General features: G+C 36.7%; 1 long non-coding RNA gene across 1 annotated transcript in view; it reads left to right on the top strand.

The window, feature by feature from the left end:
• Positions 1-16,205, top strand: part of LOC138984360 (uncharacterized) — a 48,430-nt gene that overhangs the window by 15,068 nt on the left and 17,157 nt on the right. Inside the window, exon 3 of the long non-coding RNA XR_011461623.1 lies at positions 6,718-6,892. This is a non-coding gene — a long non-coding RNA (uncharacterized lncRNA). The remainder of the gene's footprint in view (positions 1-6,717; positions 6,893-16,205) is intronic.

Genomic DNA, 16,205 nt, shown 5'->3' with positions numbered 1-16,205 from the left:
GTGTGTGTGTGTGCACACATGCATGTGTGCATGTGCATGAATGTGTTTAACCTATAAACAATGGTGGTAGTGAATATATCTTGCTTTTATATCTTTCTTATCTTTTATTTTTAAATATAGAAGTGGCTTTTCTCCCGTTAGAGAGTAAGTTTCTTGAGAGATAAAAGGTTTTCTTACATCTTACTACTTTCCAGTCACCCTAAGCAGAGAAATATTGATGTTATTGTCTAAAAGAAGATTATAATTCTGATCAATGCATTTCACTTTTATATAGATCGGATAAACCAAAAGTGGGCTAGAAAATAACATTAGGTAAGAGTAATATTAAGATAGTTTAACCCTAAAGAGTATTAAGTATTAAAAAAACAAAAATGTGTCTTTCTTAATTCATGAATTTTCTATAATGAATTTACATATATTTTTGTTTCTAGAAACATTTGGTTATCATGGTCTCCTCATTTCACTTACCTCCACCCACATCTGTAACAACCTCTACCACATTCATTCCACATTTGGGATTCTTTAACTATGACAAAGAAAGTGCTGGATTATTATTTTGCCCTTTATTTGTTGATTTTCATTCTTGGCACTGTACACCTTGTGTTCCTCTCTTTCCCGCCTTTTTACTTAAAAATCTTAATTGGATGCCGTAGCACTGCCAGCTCGCATCTGCCTCTCATCATCCAAGCCTTTGTGTCTGTCCTTGTGCGGGACTATAAGCCAAAGCTTCCAAACAAACTGGATCACAGATCAGTAAGTTACCAAGTAGTCCGTTCATGGATTCAAAGAACAGTATGTAGAGCGCCAAGAATAAAGTTCAGATGCTGAAAAAGCCTCTTGGATTTTAGGTTAGGTTTCTGAGATATTGACGTTTACATGAACAGGTCACCCTCATAAGATATTTGAGAAGGACTCTGGAGTCAGAGCAAAGGACTGCTGAAAGATTCAATCTATTACAAACTGACTTGGCATGGGAGGATCCTCCTGAAGAGTAAAGAAAACCAGTGCAGTGTCACTTAACAGCAAACCGTGTGCTTGACTCAGCGCCTATTCCATTTGTTACTGTTCAGTTCAGTTCAGTTCAGTCGCTCAGTCGTGTCCCCATGTGACCTCTTTGCGACCCCATGAACTGCAGCACGCCAGGCCTCCCTGTCCATCACCAACTCCCAGAGTCTACCCAAAACCATGTCCATTGAGTCGGTGATGCCATCCAGCCGTCTCATCCTCTGTCATCCCCTTCTCCTCCTGCTCTCAATCTTTCCCAGCATCAGGGTCTTTTCAAATGAGTCAGCTCTCCCCATCAGGTGGCCAAAGTGTTGCAGTTTCAGCTTCAACATCAGTCCCTCCAATGAACATCCAGGACTGATCTCCTTTAGGATGGACTGGTTGGATCTCCTTGCAGTCCAAGGGACTCTCAAGACTCTTCTCCAACACCACAGTTCAAAAGCATCAATTCTTTGGCGCTCAGCTTTCTTTATAGTCCAACTCTCACATCCATACATGACCACTGGAAAAACCATAGGCTTGACTAGACGGACCTTTGTTAGCAAAGTAATCAGATCAGATCAATCAGTCGCTCAGTCGTGTCCGACTCTTTGCGACCCCATGAATCACAGCACACCAGGCCTCCCTGTCCATCACCAACTCCCAGAGTTCACCCAGACTCACGTCCATTGAGTCAGTGATGCCATCCAGCCATCTCATCCTCTGTCGTCCCCTTCTCCTCCTGCCCCCAATCCCTCCCAGCATCAGAGTCTTTTCCAATGAGTCAACTCTTCACATGAGGTGGCCAAAGTACTGGAGTTTCAGCTTTAGCATCATTCCTTCCAAAGAAATCCCAGGGCTGATCTCCTTCAGAATGGACTGGTTGGATCTCCTTGCAGTCCAAGGGACTCTCAAGAGTCTTCTCCAACACCACAGTTCAAAAGCATCAATTCTTCAGTGCTCAGCCTTCTTCACAGTCCAACTCTCACATCCATACATGACCACAGGAAAAACCGTAGCCTTGACTAGACGAACCTTTGTTGGCAAAGTAATGTCTCTGCTTTTGAATATGCTATCTAGGTTGGTCATAACTTTCCTTCCAAGGAGCAAGCGTCTTTTAATTTCATGGCTGCAGTCACCATCTGTAGTGATTTTGGAGCCCCCCAAAATAAAGTCTGACACTGTTTCCACTGTTTCCCCATCTATTTCCCATGAAGTGGTGGGACCAGATGCCATGATCTTCATTTTCTGAATGTTGAGCTTTAAGCCAACTTTTTCACTCTCCTCTTTCACTTTCATCAAGAGGCTTTTGATTTGCTCTTCACTTTCTGCCGTAAGGGTGGTGTCATCTGCATATCTGAGGTTATTGATATTTCTCCCGCCAATCTTGATTCCAGTTTGTGTTTCTTCCAGTCCAGCATTTCTCATGATGTACTCTGCATATAAGTTAAGTAAGCAGGGTGACGATATACAGCCTTGACGAACTCCTTTTCCTATTTGGAACCAGTCTGTTGTTCCATGTCCAGTTCTAACTGTTGCTTCCTGACCTGCATATAGGTTTCTCAAGAGGCAGATCAGGTGGTCTGGTATTCCCATCTCTTGAAGAATTTTCCACAGTTTATTGTGATCCACACAGTCAAAGGCTTTGGCATAGTCAATAAAGCAGAAATAGATGTTTTTCTGGAATCTCTTGCTTTTTCTATGATCCAGCAGATGTTGGCAATTTGATCTCTGGTTCCTCTGCCTTTTCTAAAACCAGCTTGAACATCTGGAAGTTCACGGTTCACATATTGCTGAAGCCTGGCTTGGAGAATTTTGAGCATTACTGCTTTTTAATATGCTATGTAGGTTGGTCATAACTTTCCTTTCAATGAGCAAGGGTGTTTTAATTTCATGGCTGCAATCACCATCTGCAGTGATTTTGGAGACCAGAAAAATAAAGTCAGCCACTTGTTTCCACTGTTTCCCCATCTATTTGCCATACTGGGGAGGTGACAAAGCCGGAGAAGCTTATAGATCTGACAAGGAGAGCAATGCTTTGTCTGTAAGGCCACAACACATTTATGAAGACACATTCTTTGCCATGAAGTCCCACAGAAACCTGGAAATGCATGTCTTTATTATGATGTGTTTGTATTTCAGTTTTGAAATTCAGGGGCAGTTGCTCAAAAAAGAAAAGGAAAGATGTGACCGAAGTGATTGCACATTCAACCTAGACAGGTTTCTTGTCAAGAGCTTAAGTTTATCAAGATAAACTTCTGTCTCTCTTAGAGATGAAAAGTATTTGGGAGAGAAGAGGATGTACAGAGTTCTTGAATAAAGCTTATTGTTTCCAGCTGCTGCTGCTTATATACTTCAGTCACGTCCAACTCTGTGCAACCCTATGGACTCTAGTTCACCAGGTTCCTCTGTCCATGGGATTCTCTAGGCAAGAGTACTGGAGTAGGTAAACATGCCCTCCTCCAGGGGGTCTTCCCTCCCCAGGGATCAAACCCTAGTCTCCCATACTGCAGGCAGATTCTTTACCAATTGTTTCCAGTGACATAGAATTTACAGAAATGTAAAAGAAACTTATTAACTATTGACTGAAATGTTTATGTAAAAGGACATTGTATTTCAAAGAATTTCTAAGATACAAGAAATAAAAAAGATTAATTTGATCACCAAAGCAATAATTTTGGAACAAATTTTAAATAAAGGCATAGTAAAAAAGCAGATATATGATAATTTTTCGTAGACAATACAATTTTTAAGCGAGAGTAGAAATATGATGAGACTAAAATTGCCAGACAAAACTTTTTTCTTCCCTCTTGATAGACCCTGAATCAAAGGGTGAAGGCTGAACTGAAGTACATAGGAATAAAACTAATAATAACTGAGTGTGACTGTGAAATAAAGGGACCCTGAGAAATGAGAAGACACAAACATCCAGAATCATAACTTTGTATTTGAGACTTTTTATTAATAATATTTGTTAAATTATAAAATGATACCTTCTCATTGAGGTAAAAGTGGTATGCTGCTGCTGCTGCTAAGTCGCTTCAGTCGTGTCTGACTCTGTGTGACCCCATAGATGGCAGCCCACCAGGCTCCCCCTTCCCCGGGATTCTCCAGGCAAGAATACTGGAGTGGGTTGCCATTTCCTTCTCCAATGCATGAAAGTGAAAAGTGAAAGGGAAGTCGCTCAGTCGTGTCCGACTCAGCAACCCCATGGACTGCAGCACACCAGGCTCCTCCGTCCAGGGGATTTTCCAGGCAAGAATACTGGAGTGGGGTGCCATTGCCTTCTCCTAAAAGTGGTATAGGGATGAAAAATAATGATATTCCTTTCCCCACCTCTAACCCTATCCTTTGGAATCAGTGCAGCCCTGTGTATCATATTCTTCCACATATTATCATGATAAAGACTAAAAGTATTTTAAATATTCTTAGATCAAACTTGGAATTCCTTGCTAATATAGATCATGTATTATTCAACCATATATCCCCAGTAAATAAATAATGATTGAATAAATAGAGAAATGAATGAATGTTTATCACTGTTTAATGGTAAAATCTCTTGAGGCAAGGTATCATATCTTATTAATCTTTGCATTCTAATTAACTAGAACCTTGGCATGTTATAGTTATAGGTAATTAATTTTTTTGACTTGTTGACTAAATGAAGGAAAGATGGATGAATTTCAACCTTAAGTTGAAATTGAAAGGGGCAAGTGAAGGAGAAAAATATACAATAAAATAAAGAAATGTAAGGAAAAGAGATGAAGAAAGTGTGAAAGAATTAGAAAAAGAGGAAGTTGGAGGAATAGAGAGAGAGGAACAGATGAGGACAGATAGAGAGACCTGAAGATAAATCCCCATATTTAGACAATACACGTTGTAGCTGGAAAGTTAAAAGAGAACCCCTAGCAGAGAGAATTTTCTAAGTCTCAATGATCTACTTGTCAAGAACCATATTTAACTCCTCTTTTCTTTTCCTCCACATCTTTCAGGCTATGCGTGTGTGCTCAGTCACTTCTAGGGACTGTAGCCCGTCAGGCTCCTCTGTTCATGGGATTCTCTAGGCAAGAATACTGGAGTGGGTTAACATGGGATCACGTCCAGGGGATCTTCCCAACCCAGGGATGGAACTGCATTTCCTGCAGCTCCTGCATTGCAGACAGATTCTTTACCACTGAGCCACCAGGGAAGCTCTCTCTGATGTTTTGCCAATTCTTTATTTTCTTACAAGCCCTTCATCCCATTTTCCTGCCTAGTCATAATTTATTATGTTAATGGCTATGATATTAATTCTCCCTGCAATATTACTTAAGTCATAACAGTGCCTAATAAAACAAATTTGACTACTCTATCATGCTTGCGTGCATTCCTGCTAAGAAACTTCAGTCATGTCTCTTTGCAAACCTGTGGACTGCAGCCCTCCAGGCTCCTCTGTCCATGGGATTCTCTAGGCAAGAATACCATAGTGGGTTGCCCTGCCCTCCTCCAGGGGATCTTCCCAACCCAGGAATTGAAACTGCATCCTTTACATCTCTTGCATTGGCAGGTGGGTTTTTTACCACTAGAACCATCAGGGAAGCCTTCTATTATGCTTAATAAGCCCATAACTTATAGTCCAAAATTCAAGGGCTACATTCCATAGGGTTGCAAAGAATCAGACACGACTGAAGAGATTTAGGAGGCACACACGCATAAGCTTTTATTATATATTTTGAATCTTTTTGAACTTGTTCATTCAAGATAGATAATTTATCATTTGTCTAACGTAGTGTACCTTTTCCCATTTTCACTAAACCCTGAATGTTTTTGCTTCAATATACAATGTTTTTGCTTCAATATATAGAGTATATTGTACATTATTCAACTATAAGTGTGTAATATATGTAGCTATATGTGAGTGCTTCCTTTGAATGCCAAGAATATTAATAATATAACTTTAGAATATAATATCAATATGGATTAATTCTCTTGAAGCTTCATGATAAAATTGAATGTATGATTGATTCATTTATTCCTTCATAAATAAAGTCAAGTATCTATATTGTGCCTAGAAATTATGATAAGCAAGAAAATAAACATATTAATAGCTCCTACCTTGATGGAACTTAAAGAGTCTGGTAAAAAGACAAATAGTTTCAGTCATATAGTATTACTATTACAATAGGTGAAAAATAGATGCCTCAAAATAACATCAACACGTGTCAAAATGTGAATAACTAAAAACTAAAACAAATAAGCAAAAACTTGTTACAATATCTTGGAAAGAACTTCTACTGGTTATAAACTCAATTAGATTGAACTGGGAAAAATAACAATTGTCTGTTTCATGCTTTGTCTCATGATCATGAAAGTGAACAAGTGAAAGTGTTAGTTGCTCAGGCGTGTCCAACTCTTTGTGATCCCATGGTCTGTGGCCCGCCAGGCTCCTCTGTCCATGGAATTCTCCAGGCAAGAATACTGGAGTGGGTTGCCATTGCATTCTCCAGAGGATCTTCCGGACCCAGGGATCGAACCCGGGTTTCCCTCACTGCAGGCAGATTCTTTACAGTCTGAACCACCAGTGGTCCTAAAATAAATCAAAGCCTCTTTTTACAGATGCCATACCATCTATTTCCCATCTCAGAACTCCAGTTTTTGTTCCATGAAGAATGCGGAATAACTATACCTGTTCTGTACAAATGATACCTTTTGAGGCCCAAAGTTTCCTCTTCTGTCTTTCTGCATTTCATTCAGAGTTCCAAAAAAACAGCAGGAAAGGAAACAGGATTGCTGATGAAGTACAAGATCATCACAATTAAAGTTCTCAAGGAATTAAATCTCTCACTCCTGGCAAAACACCATGCCATGTATTTAACTCAGCATCCTGTGCCAAGGAGGTGAAAAAAGCCAGAAAATATCCTGTCCACAGGTATGTTCCATTCAATAATTATAACATCCATAATTCCTTTTACAAACACTATGGTTATTGTAAAATTGTCAATCTTGCTAGCCTTTGTGGTAAATGTGAACTATTCATTTCACTGTCATTTTAATTGACATTTCAGATTACTAACACATGAAGAAATGTTTATATGATTATTAAGTATTTCAGTAGTTTCTTCTTTGACGTACCTGTTTGAGTTCTTTGTCCATAGTTGATATTATTTTGTTTTTTAGATTGATGTTTAGTAGTTCTTAATACATTTCAAATAAGATTATTTGTTAGTTATGTTTATTCTAAACAGCTTCTTCCTTTCTGTACCTCCCTTTTTCACTCTTGATGGTTTCTTTTAAAGAATATAAACACAATTCAGCTAATGTAATAACTTTTCTTTATCAATTTTTAATTTGGGGTTAAAGTTTTTGGCTTTTGTTTAAGAATCCTTTTCTATTACTTCTATATTGCTACATTATAATTTTAGTTTTATTGTTTAATCTTTCACATTAAGGTCTATAGTTCAAAAGAAGGGTGGAAGCCAAAGTGTCAAGTACGACAGAAAGACAGGAAAAGCACAAAAAATGAATCCCCCAAAAGTAGGCAATAATAAATATAAGAGCATAAATTAATAATATAGAAAGTTGACATACAATAGAGGAGATAAGCAAAGTCAAAAAATAATTTTTAGAAAAGTCAATAAAGATAGAGAAGACAAAAATTGCAAATATTAAGAATAAAAAAAGCACATCACTATAGATCCTGAGACTTTAAAATGATCAGGCAGTGATATTACAAATATGTTGTTGTTAATAAATTTGAACTGACACAAGCTGAAATAGACAATGAGCATAGTCCTTTAACTACTAGGAAACTTGAAAACATAGTTGAAAACCCCACCTTATTGAAATACCCCCAGCACATAACGTAGACCTCTAATTTTTCTAAATTCCTAATGAATGCTTTATAAATAGCTAACATTTTAGGACAATCAGAGATGGTTATTGGGAATGTAAATAACATTTCTGAATGAAAATATGACAATATTTTTTTAATTGAAAAAAAAATTGTACTTGAAAAGATAATTCCTTTTAAAGGTGTTTACTCAAAGAGGTAGCCAGAGATGTACAAAATATTTATCTTTTTCAAAAATAATATTATAAATTAAACAAACTCAATGTATAACAGAGAATGGATTAAATCATTAATATGTATATTAATATGGGAAAGATGCACTGATTATTCTGTGGGAAAAATATTCATCATATAGAATGTACAGACAATAAAAAACATGAAATACTGTTGAATGAACAAAAATTTACAAAAGATCAAGTATATTATGCTCTCAACCTTTCACTTTTACTTAGAATTACAAGGCCTATATTTATAGGGAGAATATACAGCAGTGCATGCTGTTTGCTGTTATCACAAAATGTCTCTCCTTTTAGCCCGCCCAAAGATTTTACTATTCAGTCAAATATATGTTTTTCAGAACACGCTAGCTCTGAATCATTTTCTTCCCCCATTTTTTACAGAAATCAGAGATCTTGAAATGAGTTTGGTGCATTTTTCAGGGTTAGGAAATGAGGCGGCCAAATGCTTGCCTAATTTCCATCCATTTGAACTTGATCTGCCCACATTCTGGATTTGTACAAGGACAAAACACAGACTGAGTAATGAGAAGCTACATAGCAAAAGTAGGGAGAAGGAGGCTGTCCCCTAATCTGAGCCAGGCACATCCAGGGGGAGACACTGAGGATGTGACTGAATCAGAACAATCTTGCTTATAATAGTCTTAAATCAGAGCCAGTTACTGTACTCCACCTATGTACCTCTCCTTCACAGGTAATTTGTGCTTTAAATGTATCAATTAATCCAGACCCTGGAAGGGACATACAGCGTTTGTTTAGGTCTGCTCACATGCCTCATTACAGCTATTATCACTACATCAAAGAAGTAGGTACTGTACATGAGGGATAATTAAAGGTTTTAAACTCAGTGATGTTCAGCAAGAATGAGATATTGTTGTTGTGAAAAAGATGGTAGGCAAAAAAAAGTTGAACTATAAAAACTTGAAAAAAAAAAAAAAAGAAAATCTAACTAGGAATACAGATTGTATTGATACCAGGGGCCCTAAATGCTGAGAGACACAAAAGATTAAAGGGTTACAAAACACTTCTATCATGATGCTTCAATTTTAGTCTAACTGCCTTTTTACTTATCTGTTCTTTCTAATGGTCTATGATCTCTTGAGTGCATGATCTACGTCACTGTCATCTGTGTAGCTCCTCACTGAGAAAAATGTCTGGCACAGAGAAAAACTGTAATAAACATTAAGCTGAGAACACACATGTATGGATAAGAACTAACGAAAGACAAAGCAATTAAAAACATCATTCAGAAGAAGTAAAAACAATTGAGCTCTCTTTTATGCACATACTAGAGACTTTCAGGGTTTAAGAGTCCAAGCCCATGGGTAATCATGATGTTCTTACTTCTGGGGAAAAATGAATTTAACAGCATTGCCCACTCATGTTTTAATCAGGTGTCACTGAGATCTATAAAAAGAGGGAATTTTTCATTACTGAAAATGAGTAAGAATTCTTATTTCCATCACAAGAGCAACTAGATTAATTTTGTGTTTTTTTTAATTTTTTGGCCACACCATGTTGCTTGCAGAATATTACTTCCCTGACCAAAATCAAACCTGGGCCTCCAGCAGTGAGTATGAAAAGTCCTAACCACTGGACAACCAGGGAGTTCCCTAGATTAATTTTATCTCAAAAAAAAAAAAAGATGAATCAACTATTGGGTTAACAGTCAATACTGTCCAGATTTTAAGATCACCAAAGTAAATTCAAAATTTCTTTTGCATGCTCTGAAGTCCTTTGTGAATATAGAATTAAATATATGAGATAGGCTATTAAATTCACTCCCATTTTAAACTCTAATAGTCCATCAATTATAGCATAAATTCCTCATTAAAAAAATAGCTGTATAATAGATTATGCATAATAGAAAACAATTACAGAAAGATATTGTCCAGAACTTCCAGGTTAAAGTTGAATATTTATTTGGAGCCATTTTTGCTTACCTAAATACATATGTAAAGACCTGATAGTTCTATTTTGGGTATTACAAACAAAGAGTATATTGGTGGAGAATATATTCCCCCCAAATTAATTACGTGCACCCATGAGTTCATTAATATTTCTTATAAATCTATTATTTAGGAATAAAATTAACTGAACTTTTTGAATATCTTTTTAAATCTCAACATATATTTTATATTAGTAATTAAGTAACTGTTACATTCTTTTTAATTTCTTCATTTTACATATTGTTGGTCCTTCTCTGCTACAAATTTTGCCCTACCAGTTTTTAGGAATTCAAAATTTCCAGACAATATCACATCTTGTATAAGTAATGACATTTTCTCATTCTAAGTACGATTGGGAGAATATTACACACTGTCAGCATTATTCTTATCCCAGGACTTCAGGGAAATGTTGCCGTTTGGTGAGAAGCCGCGTGTACATTGCATTCAATTTGTCACTCCTGATGTACAACATCGAAGAACTCACAATCTCGTCAGAGACAGTTCGTAGTCCATAGATGTTCATGTATATTATGACAGAATTTTGATAAGTAAAGCGTCTGTTATATTAGTTCAATGGAGGGAGAGATCACTGCAGGTGGGAACAGGAATAGGTGAATTCTAGAAACTGCTAGTGGGTCTTGAAATATGGCTTCGTATTTAAAGGGGGAGAATGTTCTAAAAGTACAAAAATGTAAGTAAATGATGAATGTGCTCTGTATCCATCACAATGCATAGTAATATTTTTTTTAAGGTGTGGTAACATAGTTTCTTAAATCCCAATGAAAACACCCAATTCTAGCTTATTTTACTGTGTGTTAAATCCACCTTCCCCCACCCATGCTTTCAGTGAGTTTTAAACTTAGGACATGTTTTCCTTCAACTTGTGCCTTGCCATCTAGAATTTAAATTTTCCAGTCTATCACCTCTTGGTGATAGACTTGAGGATTTTACTTGTCATTCTCTGTACAAGTCACAAGCACAGGGACACTTTCTAGAAAAGAGTAAAGGACTGTTATGGGGACAATAGTTTCTCGTGTACAGACTTGCATGAGTGTATGAAGAAATGCAAACACTCAGTCTCTCAGGAAATCATTTTGGAGAGGTTGTATTTTGACTTTGCCTTTCACTCATCATCCATCATGAATCTCTTCTTTTATTCAACAAAAAATTTATTAGGGTCCAACCACCCACAAGATTTTGCCCCAAGCATTGAAGTTAAAAGATTAATAAGAAATGACCCTTGCCTTCAAAGACCAAATGTCCAATGAAGAAAACAGATACATAGAAAGATAATTTTTTTTAAATGTAAAGTTCAATGATAGATATATTCACAGAATGTTTTGATGGCTGTATAAGAAATGATCTATAACCCATCTTGATGAATGGCTAGACCAAGGAAGACTTGAGTGAAGTGATGTTAGCAAGGCGAACAGAGGGCCTTCTGATTTATCCTCCTAACAAAGATGGGAATATATCACTTATTTCACTGGACATTATATCATTTGCTATCATTGTGATTCTGACTACAGCACACACTGACTAAGCTTAGATTTCTAACAAACAACATACTTGTATTTCAACACCGCCATATACCAAGTTTATAGTTTTGTGTTTTTGGTTCAGTGTGGAGAGAAGTACAATGATCTAGGCTATGATGGTTCAGCTGATACCAGTGGAACTACTTTCCAGCAGTGAGAAAATAGAGTGATTCACCCTAGATTAGAGTTTCTCCAAGTGTTGTCCCTGCATTTGCCACATTGTCAATACCTAAGGACTTGTGAGAAATGCAAGTTTTTAAGCCCCACCTCAGACCTACTGACTCAGAAATTCTGGAAGTGGGACCAGAAATCTGTGCTTCATCAAGTACCCTGAGTATGCCTGGTACACTTGAAGTTTGAGAACAATTCCCCTATACAGGAATCAGATCACACCATATCAAAGAGCTTGGTTTCCCAAAAGTGATCTGGAGTGGTCTTACCAGAAAGGGAGAGGAATAGGTAACATCCAGTCAACAAGATATGTCCAAAAAAATCTAGGATTACCAACAGTACGGTGTAATACCTAGACTGGTATTCTTTTGTGTCCGAGTTCAGCAGCCAGCTGTTTAATTTTATTCATGAATACAATATTTGCAAAAACATAAGAAGATGGTATATAGAAACTCTATTCCTTAATCACTTTAATTAGTGAAATAGTTAAGGAAATTTAAAGTAGATCTTTTAAAAATCATATAGCCTTTCTTTTAAATTAAAGACTTAAATTTAGATCTTTCTACAAGATGCCACTTGTACTTCACATTAGAATTTCTCTATGCCAAAGAAATATGAAAATCTATATTTTCCATTGTATCATTTTAATATTCATTTTAATGACATAATATAAAAATTCCACTTTACTAAGAACATCCATAGCATAAATACCCTATAATAAGACACTTTAATTTCAGTAGCAAAAAAAAATGTGCTCTTGTATCACTCTCACATGATGGATAAGAGCATCCAAATTAGGTTTTTAGCACAACCTTTGGACTACATTAGCAAAAATAAATATTAACATAAGAAATATATGATGGAAAATCTTTAGCACTATATGAAACATTAATTCAAAATGGTATATTGATCTTTAAGCCACCTAAAATAAAACGTATTAAGAAATTCTAAATATTTCTTAAAAATACAGAAAAATGTCCTATTTCATATATATTTTAGACAGCCTAAGTAGGAAGAACTTACTAAACATTGAGGCAAATCCTGATAGCATAGGTAGGAAATTTCTGGATATGCCTAGACAGAATTCTATAATTAGGGAATACATTTCTATAAGTAGCTTAAGATAGATAAATAAAATGCCTCTTACATTTTGATTTCCTGATGAAAAGAGAGTAAATATTGATATAAATTATTCTGATCACTTCATGCTCATTTGGATGAAATAGCTGATTGATGTGACACATAAAACCTTGCAGAAAAAACTTATCAATCTGTATAGAGGAAACAGGAAAAGAGACTCATGTTATTTGAAGAACATGGGGGAGATACTCATTACTTTTTTAAATTGGTGTTTCTCCCCATGAGTATCAGTGCAGGGGCTAAAATTCTGAGAGGAAAACACTGATTTCCTAGCCAGAAGGCTGAAAAGCGGGGAATACTGGGAAAATACTGAGAATGAGAGAGAAAATACCCTAATTATGTGTATCAGCTGGCAGGAGGCCCCCTTTTCTCTCCAAGCTGTATATTCTCAGAACACACCCAAGAAGCACAGCAAACATGTTTAGAGCTGAACTATGATGCAAAGTACTGCCCAAGTCCTACCTGAGTCTTTGGTGGTACATCCACGGGATAGCTGCAAACAGCACGGTAAATCCTTTCAGACTAAACAGATACTTTAACAACTGCCCACAGAAGATGAAACAGAACTTATGATATGGAGCTGACTGGGTTGACTGGCTCCTAAAGACAAATTCAAAATTCTCCAGAGGATTTCAGTGTGTCCAAAACCCTCACAACATATTATTCAGATTTCCTAGGAGGCATACAAAGCTCTTCAGCATACAAAGAACCAGAAAAATTTGAACAATCCTCAACAATGATAATCAACAGATGCCAATCACCAAATGACACAGATTTTGGAATCAACAAGCAGCAATGTGACCATTCTCCATAAAATAAGGGTAAGCATTTAAAGAATTGAAAACAAAGTATAAATTCTCAGCATAGAAGAAAGAACTATTAAAAATAATCAAATGGTAACAGGGCTATAAAACAAAATATCTGAAAATTTTAAAATGTTGTATAGGCTTATAGCAGAACGGAGATGACAGAGGAATGACTCAGTGAACTTAAAGATGGATCAACAGAGATGATCCAACCCAAAGACCTGAGAACAGTGACAAAGAAGTATTTAAATCAAACCTCAGGGTCCTATGGGATAATACCCAAAGGCCTAACATTCGTAATATTAGAACCCCAGAAGGAAAGAAGGGAGGGATTGGTAAAGATAAAATACATAACAAAATAACAGCAGAAAGTCTTGCCAAATTTGGCAAAGGTTATATGTTAGACCCTCAAGAAGATTAGAGAAATCTGAACAACAACAAAAGTCAAAGATGTTCATACCCACAAATACAGTAATATAGCTTCTGAAAACCAAAGATATGGGAGAAAATCAGAAAAACGGACAAAAAAAGACACGTTATATGTTGGGGAGCAATGGCAGAGGACTTCTCACCAGAAATCATGAACACCAGGAGAGAGTGGAGTTCCTTTAATGTGCCCTCCCATCCCCCCACATACAAAAAGGCGACTTCTAAAACAGATTCTGATATCCACTGGACATATCCTTCGGGAACAACAGCAAAAAGAAATTCTCATATGAAGAAAACTAAAAGAATTAATTAACAGCAGATCTGCCCTGAAATAGTGTTAAAAGGAAATCCTTCAGACTGAGAATACCAGAGGAAACTTATAACTTCAAGAATGAGGGTGGAGCGCCAGAAAAGGTCAATATAATGTACTTTTCTCTTAAGCTCTAAAATATACGTGACCTTAGCTGTCTAAGATTTTTCACTTTAGTTTTGGTTTTCAGCAACTGGATTAGAAATTTTTTTTTCTTCTGATACATTCTGTATTTATATCAGTTGGGTTCTCTCGGATTCTTTCAATCCATGATTAGTATCCCTTCTTTAATTTTGGAGTATTCTCAGCTATTATCTTTTCTACTATATTCTTAGCTCAAAATCTCTCCCATTTCCTTCAGGAAGATTTTTGTTAGACTGTTTGTTATTTTCTCATGGCTTTTACATATTTTTCTTGTTTATTTTTCCCTCTATTTTCTATTTGTGATCCTATTGGATAATTTCTGTTAATCTATTATTAACTTGGAGAAGACAATGGCACCCCACTCCAGTACTCTTGCCTGGAAAATCCCATGGACGGAGGAGCCTGGTAGGCTGCAGTCCATGGGGTCACGAAGAGTCGGACACGACTGAGCAACTTCTCTTTCACTTTTCACTTTCAGGCATTGGAGAAGGAAATGGCAACCCACTCCAGTGTTCTTGCCTGGAGAATCCCAGGGACAGGGGAGCCTGGTGGGCTGCTGACTATGGGGTTGCACAGAGTCAGACACGACTGAAGCAACTTAGCAGCAGCAGCAGCAGCATTATTAACTTAACTCATCCAGTCCTCATTTTTGTCCAATTAGCTGAAATGTCTGTTAAACTAATGCTTCATTTCTGATTTTTTTAACTTCTAGCATTTCCATTTGCCTTTAAATAGCTTTCATATCTCTACTAAAATACCTCATTTATTCATTCATATTGTCAACTTTTACACCAGATCTTTTAACATATTATTCATAGTTATTTTAAAGTTGTTGTTTTCTCTTGGTCTATTTCTAACTTCTTTTTCTTTTGAAAATGAATGATTATGTTTCCCTTGCTTTATTTAGTTGTCTCATAGTTTTTATGAGATTGGAGACATTATAAATAAAAATGTAGAGACTAAAGTAAATAATACTTAGAACCATAATCAGGCACATTTTTTTTTCTGGCTCTTAGTGTGAAATATTATCGTGAAATATAGTAAGACAAGAAGCTGAAACTGGGGCTTTACTCCTCAAGTTATCTTTAAGGGACCACAGATTTCAAAGTCCTGCAGTGGTGGAATGTTAGCACCTTGTGCTTAATGAAGGGTTAGGGGTGACATGGGGTTTTTTCCTAAATGTCCCAGCTCCACTCTAACATTTTAGTAGTTCCTGCACATAATTAATTTCCACAGAGGGGTCTTTCCAAGTTCTTGCCTACTATTAGTAGACTGCTGTTGCTTGTTACTCAATACTGGGCTCACTATGGGGAAAAAAAGTCGTTCTTGATTGTCCTGGTTGAGCGTCACCCTTATGCAGAACATGTTTACCTTGAGAGTGACTCTTTCTCAGTATTCCTGCCTTTCTTCCCATGGCAACCACATTCTGTCTTGTATCTGGAGAGGGTCTTAAGCAGGAGAGTGTTCTATCCATATCCTGGAATTATCCAGTCTCTGATTGTTATTTGTATAGGATCCTGAGCTCAAGGTAGGTCCATATCCTTCCCTCAAGTGAATATGCATTAACTTTTACTGTTTCTGCAGAATCAAATTTTTACCTGGGTATGGAGAGTAGAAAAGTTTTCTATTCTTCACTCTAACCCTAACCTTAACTTCCTAAAGGACATTA

This window comes from Bos mutus, chromosome 21, assembly GCF_027580195.1.
Source record: "Bos mutus isolate GX-2022 chromosome 21, NWIPB_WYAK_1.1, whole genome shotgun sequence".
NCBI classification, from domain to species: Eukaryota; Metazoa; Chordata; class Mammalia; order Artiodactyla; family Bovidae; genus Bos; species Bos mutus.
The sequence above is the reverse complement of the archived record's forward strand: the minus strand, read 5'-3'. Positions and strand labels throughout refer to the sequence as shown.